General features: G+C 44.5%; 1 protein-coding gene across 1 annotated transcript in view; it reads right to left on the bottom strand.

Moving 5' to 3' along the window:
- Window positions 1-19,099, bottom strand: part of ZNF469 (zinc finger protein 469) — a 408,895-nt gene that overhangs the window by 100,731 nt on the left and 289,065 nt on the right. Inside the window, exon 9 of the mRNA XM_073308156.1 lies at window positions 4,901-5,010. The gene's annotated coding sequence lies outside the window, so the exon portion shown is untranslated. The remainder of the gene's footprint in view (window positions 1-4,900; window positions 5,011-19,099) is intronic.

The raw sequence follows: 19,099 nt of genomic DNA, 5'->3' as shown, positions 1-19,099 counted from the left end.
CAGAGGAAAGGTGCTTAACGGTTTTGGGATCAAGACGTTAAATACTGCAGCTTGCTGGGGTGTGGCAGCCAGGTTTTAAGGCGATGAAAGAAGAAACACCTCAGCGAGGGCTCAACTGATGTAGAAGCCTGTGACTTGTAGAAAGTTGAGCACAAACAAACAATGAACAAAAATATAGTGTCTCCAGAGTTAATACACTGAAATTGAGCTTTGTACCCCACAGGAAGCTAGGGAAGCAGGGTTTTCACAGAACACTGTGCATCTCCTTTGTTTGGTTTGAGATAACAGCAGATGTGAGAGCTCTATCAGATTTCCCAGGAAGTCACCAGTAAGGGAGTGGGTGTAAAAACTACAAGGAACATCATTAGCAAAATCAAATGCATACTTGATGACTCATCTGCACTCTCCTGCTATTGTGTCCTGCTGAGCTCCAGTCAAAGAGAGAGAGAGAGAATAAATAACCGTTTAGGACTTACACAGTGCCTGCCATCCATCAAAGCACTTTAGAAAGCTAATGCACCATTCCCTTTTTACAGATGCGGAAACTGAGGCACACGGAAGGGCAATGACTTGCCCGATGACACACAGCAGCAAGTCCATAGCATACGCAGGAACAGAACTCAAACATCCTGACTCAGAGTCCTGTGTCCTGTCCACTGGACCATACCTACCTCCCCGCATACATTTGGTTGAGATATAGCTCATGTTTTCTAGAGGAGAACTGGAAAGAGGCTATGTATGATACAGAAAACACAGGACATTTGCTCTTGTAGGAAATTCCCATGCTGCTGAAGGAAGGATGTGTTCCTGCAGCTGCATTACCAGAAACGTCTCCTAGATTAGCCCAGTTTTATGAACTCTATCCTTTAAGTGATGTCAAAATCCAAGATGTACAGGGCACACATGAGAGTAGAATACACAATGCTGGCTCTTTAAGAGAATACTGTCAGTATTTTCAGATATTAAATTTATCCAGCCCCCCTCCCCTGCTTATCTCTTAGCAATCTCCATGGAAGTGTTAACGCCTTTATCCTCTACCACAAGCACTTCTGTGTGCTTTTAAAATACACGAGCGCTAGTATCTCAGTTCTCATAAGCTACCCTGCGATGAAGGTGAATGTGAGCACATGCTCATTCATAAAAAGCCTGCATGCACGTCCAATATTCATAAGCAATCTAGAGCAACAAACCAGCATGTATTACCCAGCGCTCAGAAGCAACCCCACAATAACAAACCACCAGGAGTGCTTCAGCAATGCAGGAAGTTATGGCAATAATGACACAGATTTCAAGTTCTAACGGCCAAAGGAAAAGACAAAACAAAACAAAAGTAAGATACAGGTTTTTAAACGATAAAAGATACATTGTTGGTTCATTTACATCAGGTTTTTATGGCATGTGTTTTAAACTACTTTGCAAACCAAGAATATACTTTATTCAAGTAGCTGCTACTCCTTAGGGGCCATATTCTGATTTCATTTACACTGCTGTAAATCAGGAGTAACTCCATTGGTTTATACTTTATTTACATCCACATATCTAACATTCAATCTGGGTTCCAGATTTATTAAAAAAAAAAAAAAAAAACCTAGATGCAAGTCTGAGACGTCTTCTGCAGAATGAATACCCACCAGCCAAATTGAATATATACATAGGACCTGATTCTTGCTTACATTAAGGTCCCTTTACACCACTCTGGCAATGTAAGAAATTTTAAATTATATTTAAGTTCCATTTGCATCCTTTTAAAGGCCGCTTTACACAGCAAAAATGGTGTAAAGTATCCATGGGGTAAATGTGAATCAAGCCAGTTCCAACTGGATGCGCTAACCTTCTGTGCAGAAAACTTTGGGCCTAATTCTCATTTACCTGCAGTGTAAGAGGGCCTTAAAGTAAATATAATTTGCACTCATATTAAGGCTCCCTTATACTGTCAAAGCGGTGTAACGGGGCTCTAGTGTAAATGAGAAATCAGCCTTTTTATTTTGGTGGTATCTTTTGGGTTGTTTAAAAATAAATCTCTTAACCTAATCATGCTGCTTCGCCCAAATGCAAACTTCAGCTCTCTTGAGGGGCAGCAGCATTAGGCCTTGTCAGGACTTGCATGGAAGGACAAACCAGGCACTGCAGGAAGAAATATTGGTGATCCAACTGAGTCAATACTAATCCAACGTCCCACCCTGGTGGTACCTTCTTTGGATAGGACACAGAACTGAAGTTCTGGCTACTCTGGATTATTAAAAACCCCAGGTCACTTTTCATACATGTAGAGATGTTAACCCCAGTGTTCTGGCCAAATTACACTTTAGAAAACTCCGTTCTGCCTACGAGCATTCCCCCTGCAACTGCGAATGGTTAAGGTGTCCTCCTCCACTCCTTGTCCCAGCCTGTTGTGCAGCTGTCATGGTCCACCCCAGGTGTGACTTCGTTTTTAGGGTGGGAAAAGTGACCCCTGTCTACGCTGTTTGTAGACTGCTTTATGATCCTTTGTAGGAAAGGGACTACAATCATATCATATATTATCTCTGGGCAAAAACTTACATCCTTAGTGTTTACTCATTCCAGACTCCCATTGAAGGGCATGGGAGTTTTTGCATGAGTCAGAATGTTAACATTTGACCCATTGATATTATTAACAACAGTGGCAGTGATAATAAAATTAAGGGATTATGATTGTTGTTATTATTGGTTTTGGAAAATTCACCCATGCCCCGTACCGTCCGGTGCCCATCTGCCATGTATTCAGGACCTGGACAGGTATGCTACTGACACCTACAACAGATGAGGCGTATTCTTCTCAAAGGGCTTCAGCCGCCAACAGCCTGATGCCGGGCAGCATTGGTGTTTGAATTCTACATGACTAGGGAATGGTTTCTGAAGCTGTCCAGCCTCTAAGGAGTTAAGTAGCACAGAGTGACTCAGATTCCTCAACCAAACACTCAAAAGTTGCTGTATAACCAGACTTGGCACTTTGAGACAGCTCCACAAATCCAGAGTCTAAAACGCGCTGTCTTCCGTTTGTCAAAAGAAGGCAAGTCCCAGTTAATTGAGGAAACAGAACCCTTCCCTCAACCCCCCTCAAGGCTGCTGCTTATTTTTTCAGAGTGAACATTGTGCAAAGAAAGTAAAATTTAATTCGGTGATTCTCCCTCCACCCCAGCCCCAAGCTGGTGCCTGCTTTTAACTCCATCAGTTCACGAACCCTGGAATCACGTCACAGCTGTTCAAGCAAACACAGCAGACTTGCGCCTGACACAAGATGCGCAGCGTCCACCTTTCTCAAAAAATCCTGGTTTATTTCAGTGGTACGGCAGAGATCCATGATCTGTCACCCCACCAGTCTAAGCTGGATGCCAATTATAATAGGACGCACTGTACTGAGGAAATGCCTATCTGGCATTGTACATTATTTCTTACACAATTCATCATATGGAGACACCACACAGAGAAAGGGGGGGGCGGGATGGGAGGGAGCCAAAATAAAATGGTAACGGAAAAATAAAAAACCTCTCCACTTCTTCACTCCTCCAAATACAGGGGATCCTCTCCCTCCCTCTCGTCTGTACCTTGCTGCAGAAGAAAAAGCTTCCAAAATGTACAGTAGTTGTTTTTTTTTAAAAACTCACTCTAACTACTGCACACGATTCAAAGGAAATATAGGAAACCACAATTCTCAGCTCTCCATAAGAGGCAAATGGAAAGTCACTTAAAGTGACTCCTGTCTTAAAGTGGCAGGATCCATTTTCTTTGTTATGAGCGAAAAAGGAAAACTAAACCAAACCAAACCGTGCAAACCCCAGTAGAATGCAGTTCATCTGCACAGCTGCGAAGGTACAACTGGTTTGTGCAATGAGAGGTGCCATTGTGAGCCATTTTCTTGTACTATCCTAGCAAGTCCAGGTGTCTTCTGCACGCTGAGTAGCTGAGCCAGGAGACACTGACAGAGTCCCCAGAGGGTTGCATTCTGCAAAGGAAAAGCCAGCTGGGGATGGGGTTGCTTCACAGGCCACGTATTAGTGACACAATGCATGGGTGATTCCTAAAACGTTGCAAGTGCACATTAAACTGTCCCTAGTAGTAGCCAGCAGGGGAATGCAGTTTCCTAAGTGCACTCCAGACATAGCAGGCGAGAGGAAAGGGGCTAAATTTTTTTTTTTAAAAACCAACCAAGGAAGAACTCACATCAAAGGCAACTTCTCTGTACAGCAGATGAGCAGATCTATCTTCACATCCTTTTTTAAAAAAAATACCAGATGAACTCGGGGGGGGGAATAACGGTATTAACTCCTTGTCTCTCAGAGACACAGGGACTATCACACACCAGGGGAAAGAAAAATCAGAGCATTTTCTTGATGCAAGCAGTTTTGAGTTTACAAAAGGCAGCAGAGCAATGACAGCAGAAGCCAAGCCGTGTTTATCTTAGGGGTTCCCGTGACTAATACCAAACCCACGGAAACATGACCACATTGACATCTAATAAAAAAAAAAGGGGGGGGTGGGGGTAGGGAGAAGGAATTTTTAGCTGTAAAAATAAAAGGCCATTATTGAAAAAAAGCTCTGGGATGACACAAATAGCTGAAATACCTCAGAGCAGAGAAGCATCGTTTTTAACGCTTGCAATTGTGACACTGAGTGAAAACAGGGAAGAGGGAAAAACAAAGTTAAGTTAAAGGTACTTTTCAGTGCAATGCAGGACCCCGTAGCAAAGCAGATTACTAAAGAAAACAAGAACCCTCGGAAATAACTCAAGCACATGCTGGGAGCCAAGGTATTAAAAAACCCAGAACACTGACATGCGGCAAATAGCACATTTTCCCCCTCCTCGTCTACAGGCCAAACACAAATAATATTCACATTCCATCAGTGAACAACCCTAAATGACAAAAGGGTGTTTACTTACCTCATTATAAATCTGAGGGATGGAAGGGCTGCGTTCTCCTGTGTGGCGTTTCAATGGAAAAGGAAGGGAATTAAGAGCTGCAGTCTAGCCCTGTGCAGTTCCTCAGTAATCTGTGGATAAAAAGAGAAGTCTTCATTACTGACCACAGGCACGGAGACTTGCAGCGCACGCCCCCTCGAAGCTGCACCAGCCAGTAGCACACAGAAGTTAGTCTACAGGAACAGGAGAGAAGCTGAGCAGAGACCATAGTGATTTATCTGCACCTCTGGTGGAAAGAAAAAGAGGGGAAAAAAGGAAAAAACACAGCTCAAAATATAGCAAAGGGGGAAAAGTAGGGCCATAGCATTGGTAGGATGACAGGCCTGGGTGCATGCCAAATCCCGAAGGGAAAAACCCCCACCACACGCCTTTAATCAAAACTTAGCCAAGACCTTAATTAAAAAAGCTCCTACAAAATATCAGATAATAGACTGCATTTTCGGGCCTTTTTGAAAAACAATCTCAGATGGCAACATTTCTAAACTCCTGCCAGAGAAGGGAAAGCTGCCAATTTTAGGTTACAGTATCAAAGACACATATCCTCTGCACCCCAATCTCAGTTACACCAGTGTAAACCCAGAGTCACGCTCTTGGCATCAGTGGGATTATTCCTGATTTACACCAGTGTAACAGAGTGGAGTCAGGCCCTATCTCCAGCGACTTCAGTGCGGCTGCTCTGGATTTACACTGGTGTCATGAGAGCAGAATCAGGCTCTATTTGCATTGACTTCACTGCATCTGCTCCTGATTTACACTGGCATAACTGAGAGCAGCATCAGGCTTTACTTGCACTGACTTCACTGCAGCTGCTCCTGATTTACACCAGTGTAACTAAAAGAAGAATGCTGCCCCATGGTGCGTCTTGTTTCAACAATACTCTCCTCGTCATTTTTAATGATTAAAAGGTAAAAAGGATTGTCCCCACATTCTCTGTTGGGAGAAGCAGTTAGGGCACTTGAAACCCCATGTGAAGCCAATCTGGATTTCCACTGCATAAAGACCAAATTCCTTTTCAAATTAGGCTTATTAGGTATGTAGCTCCATAAACGTAGGGAATTATTTGTCATCTAATCTTGACAATCAAGTGGAATTTCAATAAAAGTCTTAGGCTGGACACCATCCAAACTGATTCTGATACAGTAATATTTATAAGTGCATATGGTTAGACTGTGTATGGGAACAACTACAAAATGATTTGGAGAAGATGGCCTGGGGATCAACAGATTGGAGTACTGGGTCTAAAACGACTTTTGGCTTTGATGGTAATAAAATGCATGTGGTTTTGACGTAAGCCTCAAAAGCAACCAAACATTTCTCAGTTGTATTGTCATTGCTATATACTACAGAGAATCTGTGTCATATTTTGTACTATTGTCTTATATAACGTGGACAACCCGCATCACGTGCTCCTTTACAGTTCCCGACACAAAGATAAAGATTCTCTCTCGTTCCAGATCTGTATACTATGGAGAAGCAGTATATAATAATACTCACTAGTTTGCACTACTGTAGTGACTTTCCTTTAAAGGATCTCAAAGTGCAACACAAACCTATTCTGATGAGAAACAGAAACTAAAGTTTCGAAAAATGTTGTAATCTCCCTCTTCTCCCACTTCCCCGTTTTCCAGCCCGATCTAATGAGCACTATTACGTTATGCCCACTTTACAGGTGGATCACCGGAAACACAGCAAGATGAAGTGGCATGCCAAGGTCACACAGCAAATCAGAGTGGGAACAGTACCCAAGTGTCCTGCTCACACCTCAAGACAACTACCACCTTTACACACCACAGCCTCATCCCAGGAAACTTCTGCATAGGCCTAATTGTAAGTATGTGAGTACTCCCTGAAAGTCAAGCATGTACATAAGTCTCTGCAGGCTCAGGGATTATAGTTCAATAGTATATATGACAGGAAAACTATATAATCCCCTCTCCTTTATAGACCTCTATACCATGGAGAACATATTCAATGCATCACCTTGGTAGTATGTCACATATTCTCTAGAGAACATCACTAGCATGCTTGTCTTAACAACTGTTTTGCAAAATTTAGAAAGGACCTATGTTTTTAAAACAAACACAAACACAATAGCATGCCCACATAGTGTGTATGCACAGTGCCCATGTGTTAACATGCATAAAGACATACACATACAGTGAGAAGTAAAATGAATGTAGGGTCACCTGCTTTCGGCAAAATTGGTATAAGTCCACAGTAAACTTCACTGAAGCCAATAAATTTAGGCTGATGTGAGATGAAACTTTTAGCCCATGTATTGTGCTTTGTTGGAAAAGCAGACCAACAGTAAAACAATGAATATTATAATACAGGCTGTATTCATATAATTGTTTTGCATCCACTTACATGAAAACATTTGTCATTGTCACAGAGAGAGATTCTAGTTCCACACAATAAAATGACATTTTCCTTTCAAAGTTCTTTGCTTTTGCCTTGGTCAAGACATTTCTCATGTGACATAAATCAAAGCCAGGTGCATCTCTTTGCATTCAATGTTTTGCTAATAAACACAGCTGAAAATATATGGCTGTATTAAAATAAAATCCATCCCATTTGCTTTAAGATGCATGACTAATGATCACTTCACTTGCAGGTGGTATTGATTTCCATCTGGAACTAAACCTGTTTAAGGTATTAGATATTAACAATGAAGAAACTTGTTCTATCACACTTTAAATTGATTCCATGACACCCAACACACATTTGCTTGTTTTTACTGGGCACTGCAGACTGCAGGCTAACATACTGCTCCATGGGCTACGATAGTGAAAATTTTGCTCGCTGCACTCACATTTACCTATATGCCTGGTGTCTGGCAATTGCAGATGGAGCAGTCACATGGAATGCTGCTCAAACAGCCACTGTGCACAGAGATGTCCCACTCTGCACTCAGATGTTTGTGCCAGCTGATTGAATATTCATTTGTTCCTGATTTCCTTTTACTTCTGCCAGATGCTCACACAGAAGTGAAGGCTGGCAAGCTGGGTGCCTGTTGACTCAAAGACCTGATGATATTTACTTGCCACTTGGAGGAGGACAGCAGAGGTCATTCCTAGGAAACCAGTGGCCATTACTGAGATGGGGGAGAAAAAAGTGACCATGTGAGTTCCCTCACTGCATTGTCAGAAAGACTATGGCCACCATGTTTTTTACGGATTGTCCCAAATCGATGCCCCGGATCCAAAGACTCAGTCTTTGGGGAGATTTCCCAGCTCTGATTTTTGTAAATTTCCCCTAGACTCAAAGTGAGCCAAACCCAGCTCTCATCCCAAATGGTGGGATTGTCAAAACCCAACTCCAGCTCAGGACCCACATTCTGCTCCTCGGGTCCATCTTTAGGGCTCAGCATCAGGGCCAAACATTCAAAAACAGACTCAAAAATTGCACCCGGAAGTGTCGCAAACACAAACCCCACCTTTGCCCTAGTGATGTGGCAGAACCAAACCTCAGCCCTGAACATCCCACATTTGGGGAACGTTTGGATCCTGATCCAAACTCCTCAGCTGGGACCCATCTCTGATTTGGACATGCCCAAGGTGTCTGGAGCATGCAGGTTGGGTAAGCAGCTACCTGCCCAGTGAGAAGGTCCAAAGGAAGGTTCTTGGAGGCCATTGTACAAATCTGTCTGTAACAGGGTGGCTTGCCCCTTGAGGACTGGAGGGCCTGGGGCTAATCACCCCAGATTACTGAATGAGTCACAGCCAAGACGGATCATCTGATTCCACTCTAAGAAGCAGCAGGAAGCTGCAAGGAGAGGGGCAGTGTAGGAAACTGCAGAGTGTGAGAAAGGTGCCTGCAGAGAAGACCCTGATAGAAGGAGAGTTTGGAGGCCAGAGCCCAATGCGGGAAATCCTGCCTGTGTTTGGGCCTGGAGCTCAGAGCCAGAAGGCTGAGCTCCAGCAAGGAAGACCTGGGAGGACTGGCTGTGAGAACAGACTGACGGAAGAAAGAGCTCTAGTTGTCAGAGAAGATGTCACAGTATGAACTTTTGTATTACGGTGACGGACTTTATTTTGGGACCTGAGGACTGTTTTGAACCTTTTATTAAACCTACCCCAGGCAAAGGTGGTGTTAACCCAGGGAGAAGTCTGTGTGCAAGTTCTTAAGGGGCCCTGAAGAGGGGGAAACAGAGTCAGGGTTCCACAGAGAAATCTCTGGCCACAAGGGGGTGCTCAAAAGGCAGCTGACCCTATTACAATATTCTCAGAACCCTTAACATCAGTGTACCCAATGTTACCAGCACTTGGCTTTCAATTGTTCCTTGCTTCAGACACAAACATCCACAATCCAAGTAACTACAACCTATAAATCAGAGATGAGGACAACAAATACTTCCAACCATTGACCCTATATCCACCCATAAGTCCAGTATTTCCATATTTGCCCAGTGATGCAGGATAGTCTGCTCCATAGTCATTTGAAATTCTGGCACACCCACATGGACTAACTGCAACTGCTGTACAGCACCATACCTCTAGCTTGCGGGCAGTCATTTCAATCAATCAACAAGGAATGGGTTACTTGGGGCACAGGGTGTCCCATTCACCCAAAGGAAAGAGCAAATTAAAATGGCAGAGGTTTCTTCCATGGCATTTCAAGTCAGACAGGAACTGTCAGATGGACATTTAAATATTAAATACATTTATTATTGAAAACACATTTACATGGCAACATTAATTTACCACAGTGCTTAACACAGAGAGAGAAGGCACTGACTGCCTCCTGATCAGCTTTTAGTCTATGGGAGACAAGACCAACACAAGAGACAGGGCAAGATGAGGAAAGGGTGAGTGTGGGGATTACTAATGAGGAGAAGGCTAGAGGGTCTGAAGGAGTGGAGAAGTGTCAGTCAAGATCTGAAGCAGCTAACAAATAACACTCTCTTTTGATGCCAGAAGGTGTTCCCTGTATCCCTGCCAGAGCCTTGACAACATCTCAATTTCCCCATCGCCTATATGGTCACCATCTTTCCAGCCCTCACCTCAGCACCTCCACTGTCACTCTTCGATCCCTGAGCTGTGATTTTCCATGTACAGTGGGCAGCCATGTATTTTCAGTCAAAGGGATATTTTAGATGAAGGTAAATGACAAAACAAGAAAGAACAAAAGTAACTTGTCCCTGAGATAGAGAGAGTACTGTGTGCGTGTCTCTCTCCTTCATAACATGCTGCATTTTTTCTCCCACACAAAGTAGCTGGCAGGCAGACTCCTGAGAAATTTTAAAGCGCAGTGCAGAAAATAAACGTGCAATATGTTTGTGGACATTTTAGTTGAAAAATTTGAGCCTTTTTTGGACCAGCTCCAGGAAATAAAATTGAAGAGCAGATAAAAGAGGCGACAAGTTGGTGGAAGAAAGAAAAGAAAAAGGAAACAAGACTGAACTGATATGCTGATTCCTTTAGGATGGCTACAGTCAGGGATCCGCTAAGGCTTCTCATTTTCTTGGTCTTTCTTCTCCAAGTAAACTGACAAACCCTGACCCTTTCCTACCCCCACCCAACTGGGGGTTTCTTAGAAATTCATTTTCTGAATCTGGCCCAATCTAGCTCTGGGAAAGGCACGATGTTCAGCCTGAATCCAAGAGAACAGCTACACCAGCTGAAATATAATTCCACCGAGACGTACCAGACTAACACTGGTCCTAAATCTGCAATAGCTTTTCTTCTATTCCATCTCCCTTTAACAAAGGCTACAGCTTGCGTGCTACAAATAGAAAGAAAAGACCCACTCTGTGTTGCACATTCAGACAGACGGACACGCGTGTATATTGTGAAGGCTTATCCACAGGCACACACGCATGTAGGTACAGTTACACTCAAAACACACCTACAGTCCCATACACACCCAATACAGTAATACACTCACGCACAAATTCAAATGCGCCCGCACACACACATACACACACACACACAGGCTGTTTTCATATATTGTATACAGCCTCATGCAGACAGACACACAAACGTATAAGTCCAAAATGTTCCAAAGTGGCCACTAACTTAAGGGGCCTCAGTTTCAGGGGTGTCTGTCTTGAGGCACCTTGGATGTAATTTTCAGTGGGTGCTGAGCACCCACAACTCCATTAGAAGCCAACGGGCTCTGTGAGTGCTCAACATGGGCCAGTGTATCGAGCACTAGGCTGGACTAGGGGGTTCTGTTCCTGGCTTTGCCACCCAGCTGCTGGGTGGCCTTGGGCAAGTACCGTCTCTGTGCTTCAGTTTCCCCATCTGTAAAATGGGGATAATGATACTGACCTCCTTTATAAAGCACTTTAAGATCTAGGGATGAAAAACACGAGATACGAGCTAGGTCTGATTATACACACACCTGTACCCCTCCCTAGCACTTTCAAGCAGCCATTTATCTGACACTTAAGTTGCGAACAACAGGCCCGTCAGAGCTAGGATTGCCAACAGTCCCTTGTTACAAGGGAGGTCCCTTATTTTTTCATCTCTGTACAATGAGATCAGGAGTTGCTGAGTGGTGCCAAAAGCAGCAAGAAATACCCGTGGCGAATGTAGGTGAGTGCTGCTTATTAATTATTACATAAATAATAAATAATAATAATAATAATAATATCAGGAGGAGAGGTGGGCCGGGGGTTCTAGGAAAGCAGTCCCTTATTTTTGAAATACAATGTTGGCAACCTAATCAGAGGCCGCACTGTCACTATAAATAACACATTCCAATTTCAATCTGTTTTATATTCCTATTTCTTTAAAAAAAAAAAACCTGCCTGAGATTAGGATTTAGGCTTTCCAGCCCCCCCTAGACCTTATGGGAAACTGCAGGACAGTGACAGGGCAGCGATTTGTACAGTCCTTAGGCTAACAAGATGTAGCATCCCTCACCAGCCTCTCACAGACATTCAATATGGGAATCCTGTTAATGAAAGGAAAACAGAGCAAGGCGGAGAAGCGGAGGCCCAGGGTGTGGTAATTCAAGAAGGCAGGACTGGAGTCATGAATGAATCCTTTCACTGTGGTCCAGGGAAAGCCAGTGGCACAGAGGGTTGAGGAATTCAAGAGTTCCGTACACCAACACAAGCAGCGGAATACATTAACAGGAATACGGAGACATGACTTTCCTTTAATTAGCAGTGTTGTTGTTGCCGTGTCGGTCCCAGGATATTAGAAAGCCAAGGCGGGCGAGGGAGCATCTTTTACTGGACCAACTTCTGTCGGTGAGAGAGACACGTTTTTGAGCTCTCCAGAAGAAGAGCGCTGTGTGAGCTCGAAAGCTTGTCCCGCAAAAGGTATCACCCCACCCGCCTTGTCTCTTTAATTAGCAGACGGGGGTGAAGGTGGAAGAGGTGCGCTGAACAGGGAGAATGCCACGTCTGGCGGCTAATCGCACAGACCGGCAGTTACAAAGAAAAGAGGAAGAAAAAATATATCTCTAACCGCAGTAAAAGAGTCCCGCTTCCCAAACTGTAAATCGCTGTCTTTATTTTTTCCTGTAATTATGTCTCTAAGGGATAACTAAAATTTACATTTTTGCAGGATCTGTATAGTTTATTCAGAGGCCTGTTTAGTGCAAGGCTCAGCTAATAAATAGACTTATTGATACTTGCGCTTATACATTATACTAAATACACATTCAGACAACTGGCCTATTTTACACCAAACTATATTGTGAACAAATTATTCTCTTTTCCAGCACGGTGCGGGCACACACAGACACACACTATATACACACACTCTCCAACCCCCAGCTGAGCTATGAATGGCTGTAGTGTACAGAATTACTTTATACTAACGGCTTTCAAAACACTCAGAGAGAAAAAAAAAGTCCAAAGATTCCTTCAGACTCTCTCTCTGTCCAAGTTTACTTCACCTTTCTCCCCTCACGTTCCCGTCCAAAAAAATAAAAAGAAGAGGAAATTATTCCTTAATACTCCGGTACAAAAATAAGTTAACCTTTCTCTCCTTTGTCTTCCCATTGCAGCCAGAACAAACTTCTCTTTCCTGCCTCTCATTAGGGGATAATGCTCCAATGAAATATTTACCCCTCCTGCTCCTAATTTGTTTGAAATGATTTACACAAATATTCTCTAGAAATTTATTTCTAGCATCAGCAGTGCTTTAACCTGTAGGCCCAGGGTTCGAATCCTGCCTAGGTTCGGAATAGTCATAATTTTTTACCGTATGAGGGTTGTGCTGTGGCTTATATGGAACGAGTCCAATACCAAACCAGGAGTCCACGTTAAAAAAACACACCACTAGGCAAACCCTCGGGCTTTATTCACCTCCACGGGCTAGATGACAGCCGCGGAGCAGAGCAAAAGTTACAGGTGACTTCTGTCAGGTGCAACCGCCAGCCAACAGAATTCCTGCGGTTGGTGTCTCGGTGCACAGCCCAGGGCAGTCTCCCCTCAGATGGGGAGGAGGTGTGAGGCAGGTTAGATAGCTGGGAAACAAAGGGCTGAATGGGCTACACAGTGTGAACTGCTCCAATCAGGTAAGGCGCACTGGCCGAGCAGCGTGAGGGAAGCTGGCACAGCTGCTGCCTATGCTGCACCCGTGTGTGGGATCATATTTATTTATTTGGGTTTCTTTATAACTGTACCTTCCAACACTCTAGGCACAGAGTGAACGGGGGGTAAATAGAGGCCATCAGTCACCAGGGCCAAGTGATGTCACTGCAGAGCTCAAACAGTAATTCTGGGAGTAGAAAGTGAACTCTGATTGGGATATGTGGTCCAGCCGCCTTGAAATGCTGCAATATGGAGTCTGAATCAGAGCCATCTGCATTTGGATTGATGCTATACCACTATAAGAGGAAAGGCAGGGCACGGGCAATGGTGTTGCCATAGGTCAACACAGCCAGTTAGCCACTATCTGTGTCAATGTGCATGCAAACCCTTCTTAGGTTTCAGGGAAGATGAGATGTAGAGGAGCCACATCCTGGCCCCATTTGTACACAGCACTGAACAATCCAGTCCTTTGGGCCCATGTGGTACCCTCCACTCAGCATAGGCCCAGTCCATGTATAACAGTCAGGAAAGATGGGAAGCACTAGACTAAGGTGCATGATCAGAGCTGGGGCCAGGTTCTAGCCAGCCCTATTAGTCCCTCACTTTTATGACCACTTAATCCATTCACAAATGCAATGAAAAAAAGAGCACCTATAAAATTTATTAGAGGTGGAACCCAACCCAAATACCCCCAAACGCAGAGCAAGTGCTGATCTGGTTCCAGGTCTCTTGGCTGACTCCCTAGCTCTGCAACAGACCAAAGCAAAACCCAAGATGTGACCTCTCCCTTTCCCCTTCCAACCCAAACACTGTGGGGGCGGGGGGGCGGGCTCAGATCCCCATCAGGAACTGCTAATGACTCCATCTACATCATGGCTTTGAGCAGCCTGGACTTAGAGAGTCTGGAACAGGAGTAGGACTTGAACTTGGAAATGCAAGGCCGGCAGAACACAAACTAGGCAGAAGGGTGACCCCAGAATACCCACCCTGGGAGGGGACCTGATTGGGTCCAGGAAACCAGGAATGGGCCCTTTTTGCTTTCTACCTCTTTTTTTCCATCAGGACTTGTTCTGAATCTTTGTAAGGGGTATTTTTTAGTGAGTTGCTTCAGGCAATAACTCAGATGTCCCATTGCTAGTGATCAGAAAGCCCACCCGTGGAATCAACAAGCTACAGCAGCAAACCCACTGGAGAGTGAAAAGCTTTTCCTGCCGAAAATGCCTGTCACTGGGAAGAGGCATTAACTTGCACGTAGGTCTTGCGATAATTTCTGTCACTCATCACTTGCGGCCTCACCCTGGAGCATCAATATTAGCACCCGGGGTTAAGAGGGCAAACCCGCTGGGTGTCTTAACCTCAAACGATAACAGGCTTATCATTTGTTTAGTTAAAGAGTGAGGGGAGACAAGTCATTCTCTAAAGCCTCCCAAAGCAATCCAGGGTGGAGCTGCTAAGGGAGCAATATCGCTCATTCACACCCAACAGCTAAACGTGCAACTATGGCAAACCTTTGAATGCATAAACACTCCTCTGTGCCTCTGGACTTCCAGCGAGCTGGACACATAGATGGCATTATATTTCGCTGGCCCCAGATCTTGGGCATAATATTTTTTTTAGCAGTGGACTAAATATTTTTAACATATGCAAACATGCATGCCTAAAGCCGCTTACAGAACCTGGGAGCAGTGACGCTGATGGGCATCCAGGGCAGAACAATGTCGGCATTCTGCTTCCCATGCAGCGCGTCCCCGCTGAGACGATGCCCTGGGTGTGCAGCTCAAGAGAAGCGGGGGGGCGGGGGGGGGCGGGGAGGGAGTGGAAGCTTTCAGGCTAATTTTATAACTATGCCAGAATGGAGGAGTCGAAATTCGCTAAATAAGTGGAGCAAAAAATCTAGCAGCAGGCATATAGATCACTGACAGGTTCAGGGAGGATAGATAGATAGATAGATATTTAAAACAGTGGCTCTCAACCTTCCAGACTACTGTACCCCTTTCAGGAGTCTGATTTGTCTTGTGTACCCCAAGTTTCATCTCATTTTAAAACAACTTGCTTCCAAAATCAGACACAGAAATACAGAAGTGTCAAGCCACACTAGGACTGAAAAAATGGCTGACTTTCTCATTTGACCATATCACCCTAAATCAATTGGAATGTAAATATTGTACTTACGTATCAGTGTATAGAGCCGTGTAAACAAGTGATTGTCTGTATGAAATTTTAGCTTGTACTGACTTCCCTGGTGCTTTTTTATGTAGCCTGTTGTAAAACTAGGCAAATATCTAGCTGAGTTGATGTACCCCTGAACTCTGCGTACCCCTAGAGTACATGTACTCCTGGTTGAGAACAGATCTAAAGAACTTATATGACCCCATTACGGTAGTATCTGATCACCTCACAGTGTTAATGTTAATTTATCCTTTCAATATCCCTGGGAGGTAGGGACATGCTATTACCTCTATTTTACAGATGGGGAAACTGAGGCACGTGGAGTGGCTTGCCCAAGGTGCCATGGGATAAATACACATGGAGAGTTCTCAGGGAAACAAAATGATCCTAGGTACACAAGAGAAGGAGTGACTCGAGGCAGAGGTAGTTGGAGACTGAGCCTTTCACCTTGGCATAACTGTCAGCAATGACTGAAAAGCGTTATAATCTGAGGCATATTTAGCAGTCCTCGTTAAGCAAGCTGGTGATCGCAGTCCATATTCTTAGTGAGCTGGTCTTCTCGTCACAGCTGACACTCTTTGTTGGAATTTTTGTAATAGGGGCTGGGGATCACATGGGCCATCAAAACTGAAATGTCCATTTGCCTCTCCAAGAGATAGTTGAGGCAAAGTGGCTGCACGGCCGCTCTCTAAGCTGGGCCCATGTGTTGGAGAAATGGAAGAGTTATGAGTCTAGTATGAAATGCACTTAAAAAGATCTAACCCTCCTTACTGACCACTTACCTGTAGATATAGGGCCAGGCTTGTACGGATCACAACAGACACCTACATTTTCACATTCAAATACCCACTGTGCATATGCAAATAAGGTACATGCACCAGACAGGTACTCCCAACAATGGATAACTGCACACAGATTGGGCCTGTGCAAATGTACATGCCTAACTTTTAACATCTGACCCACACTTAGCAATTGTATCACTTATATGAATTGATTATATACGGGAATTGCAGATGTTTAGAGAGGAGAAATGTTTGAGATTCTCAGCGATAAGGAGCCAGAAATTAGTCTTATAGGTCATCATAAGGAAAAGAGCCAAATGGTCCTTGAGAGTATGGTCTGCACAAGCGGACATATTTCTGGGCAACAGCTATGCCAGGAATACAGTGTTATCCAATCTCTCACTAACGCAAATTGATCTACAGCCATCTGAGCAGTGACTTGGTGCCAGTTTTGCCCTATTGCATGTGGCTGAGTGAAATGCTGCTTAGCCATGTGTGACAGATTGGTATCAATGAAACTTTAAGTGCAGTGTTAGAATGATGCACTTGCAGGGATGTTGCCAAATGAATTAGCGAACAAATGCCAAGGTGCAGGGGGAATAGTAAGGATAATCAAATATGAGACATAAGGTATTAAACTTTTGTTGGTGCCTTCATCCAACCTGCTCCATTCTTGCACGTCAGGTTCCCTTTCACGCTAACATTTGCTTTGCACTTGGCCACTTTGTGTGTGAAATTAACACAGGTGCTGCGTTTTCTTCTGCAGTGAAACACCATGGGGCAGGAGCAGCGCCTTTCTCCCAAACTCTGCAATCTTCTCTGTTTACATCTTCCCAACTACTCAACTTCCTGCCCCTGCTCGTCTCTCCTACAATGAAACTGTCTTTCAGCTATAACAACATATTTACGCCTGCTCTTGTCTTGACCAGTTTACTGTCTACCCTCAGGTTTGTTGTGGCTATTTCCTTGTGGGGGAGAAAAGAAAAAGCCCAGTCATATTCCTCTGCAACTTCTGTGATGGGGTTCAGACACAGAGACCCCCTTGGGACTGTCACCTGATGTGCGGAGACTACCTCTGAGCCCGTTTTCCCTGCCATTTTGGGCTTCCAGAACCTGCCTTGTTGAGCCAGACACGCCAGCCTGCTGAAACACAGACCCAGGGCCTGAAGCACGCCCTCAAAGCTGCAGACTTAACTGAAAGCAGCTTAAGAAGTGCTCCTGTCTCTGGCACCCAGACACCCAGCTCACAATGAGATCCAATCCCCAGATAAATCCATTTTACTCTGTATAAAGCTTATACAAGGTAAATTCATAAATTGTCTGCCCTCTGTAACACTGATAGAGAGATATGCACAGCTGTTTGCTCCCCCATGTATTAATCACTTATTCTGGATTAATTAATAAACAAAAGTGATTGTATTAAGTATAAAAAGTAGGATTTAAGTGGTTTCAAGTAATAACAGACAGAACAAATTAAGTTACCAAGCAAAATAAACAAAACACGCAAGTCTCAGCCTAATACATTAAGAAACTGAATACAGGTAAATCTCACCCTTAAAGATGTTCCAATAAGCTTCTTTCACAGACTAGACTCCTTCCTAGTCTGGGCCCAATCCTTGCCCCTTGTACAGTTCCTGTTAGTTCTAGCTCAGGTGGTAACTAGGGAATTTCTCATGACTGCAGCCTGCTTTGTTCTGTTTCACCCCCTTTTATAGCTTTGGCACAAGGTGGGAATCTTGCCAGTGAAAGAAATGCCAGGTGTAGACTGCCAAAGTGGTGCCAGAGGAGCAGCACCCACCAGACTCTTAGCAGCAGACGCCGACGTGAACACACCTTCCTTGAACACATTGCCCTGCTGCCAATGTATGCTGGGGCTTGAACCGCGGCTGGGTAACTTGCATCAGCTCACAGGGAGTACGTTTCCCTGTCTCCCATAGAAACACACTGTTTATTCAAGCCCATTGAGCCTTTTGACCTTGTGGATGTGAATCTTAAGGGCTCAATTTTCCGGATATTTAGATCTAGAAAGATTGTGGTTATGTCAAATTAGGCATCTCGCTGCTCTGTGTGCAAAGGCTACTGCACGCTTCTAACCCTTTTCCTATTCCTGTGAAGGAAAACAACTGATGCTAAGGAGCATCTGTCGTCAAGGCCACACGGAACTCAGCAGACTGCGTTTCAGTGCCAGGCTTTCAAGCTGCTTGAATGTGTCTGGTCATCTTCTGTGCCATCTGAGCACAACGGGAGCCTTTGCACTTATGCCATCATGCACACAAAGGCCCTGGGATGTACCAGGCTGCCAGCTGGCACTCCAGGAACACAACCTGCCAAGCAGGGAGGCAAGGTACAAATTCCCCGACTGGCGCCAGCATCGCAGCTGTTGGCACCAAACCTGGGGCGGGGAATAGAGATGCAAAGGGCTGGGGCACTAGCGAAGATGAACAGCCTATGCAGCAAGTGCTATCACGGGAGCTGTGGTTTGTGAATTGCGGGCACCATGATCTGGACAAACAGGAGAAACGGTCGGAAGGGAACAGGATGAAATTCAATAAGGACAAAGGCAAAGTCCTCCACTTAGGAAGGAACCATCAGTTGCACACGTACAAAATGGGAAATGGCTGCCTAGGAAGGAGTCCTGTGGAAAGGGATCTGGGGGCCACAGTGGACCACAAGCTAAATATGCGTCAACAGTGTAAGGCTTGTTGCAAAAAAAGC

This window comes from Lepidochelys kempii, chromosome 12 (assembly GCF_965140265.1).
Source record: "Lepidochelys kempii isolate rLepKem1 chromosome 12, rLepKem1.hap2, whole genome shotgun sequence".
NCBI classification, from domain to species: Eukaryota; Metazoa; Chordata; order Testudines; family Cheloniidae; genus Lepidochelys; species Lepidochelys kempii.
This window is presented reverse-complemented; position numbering and strand designations above follow the sequence as displayed.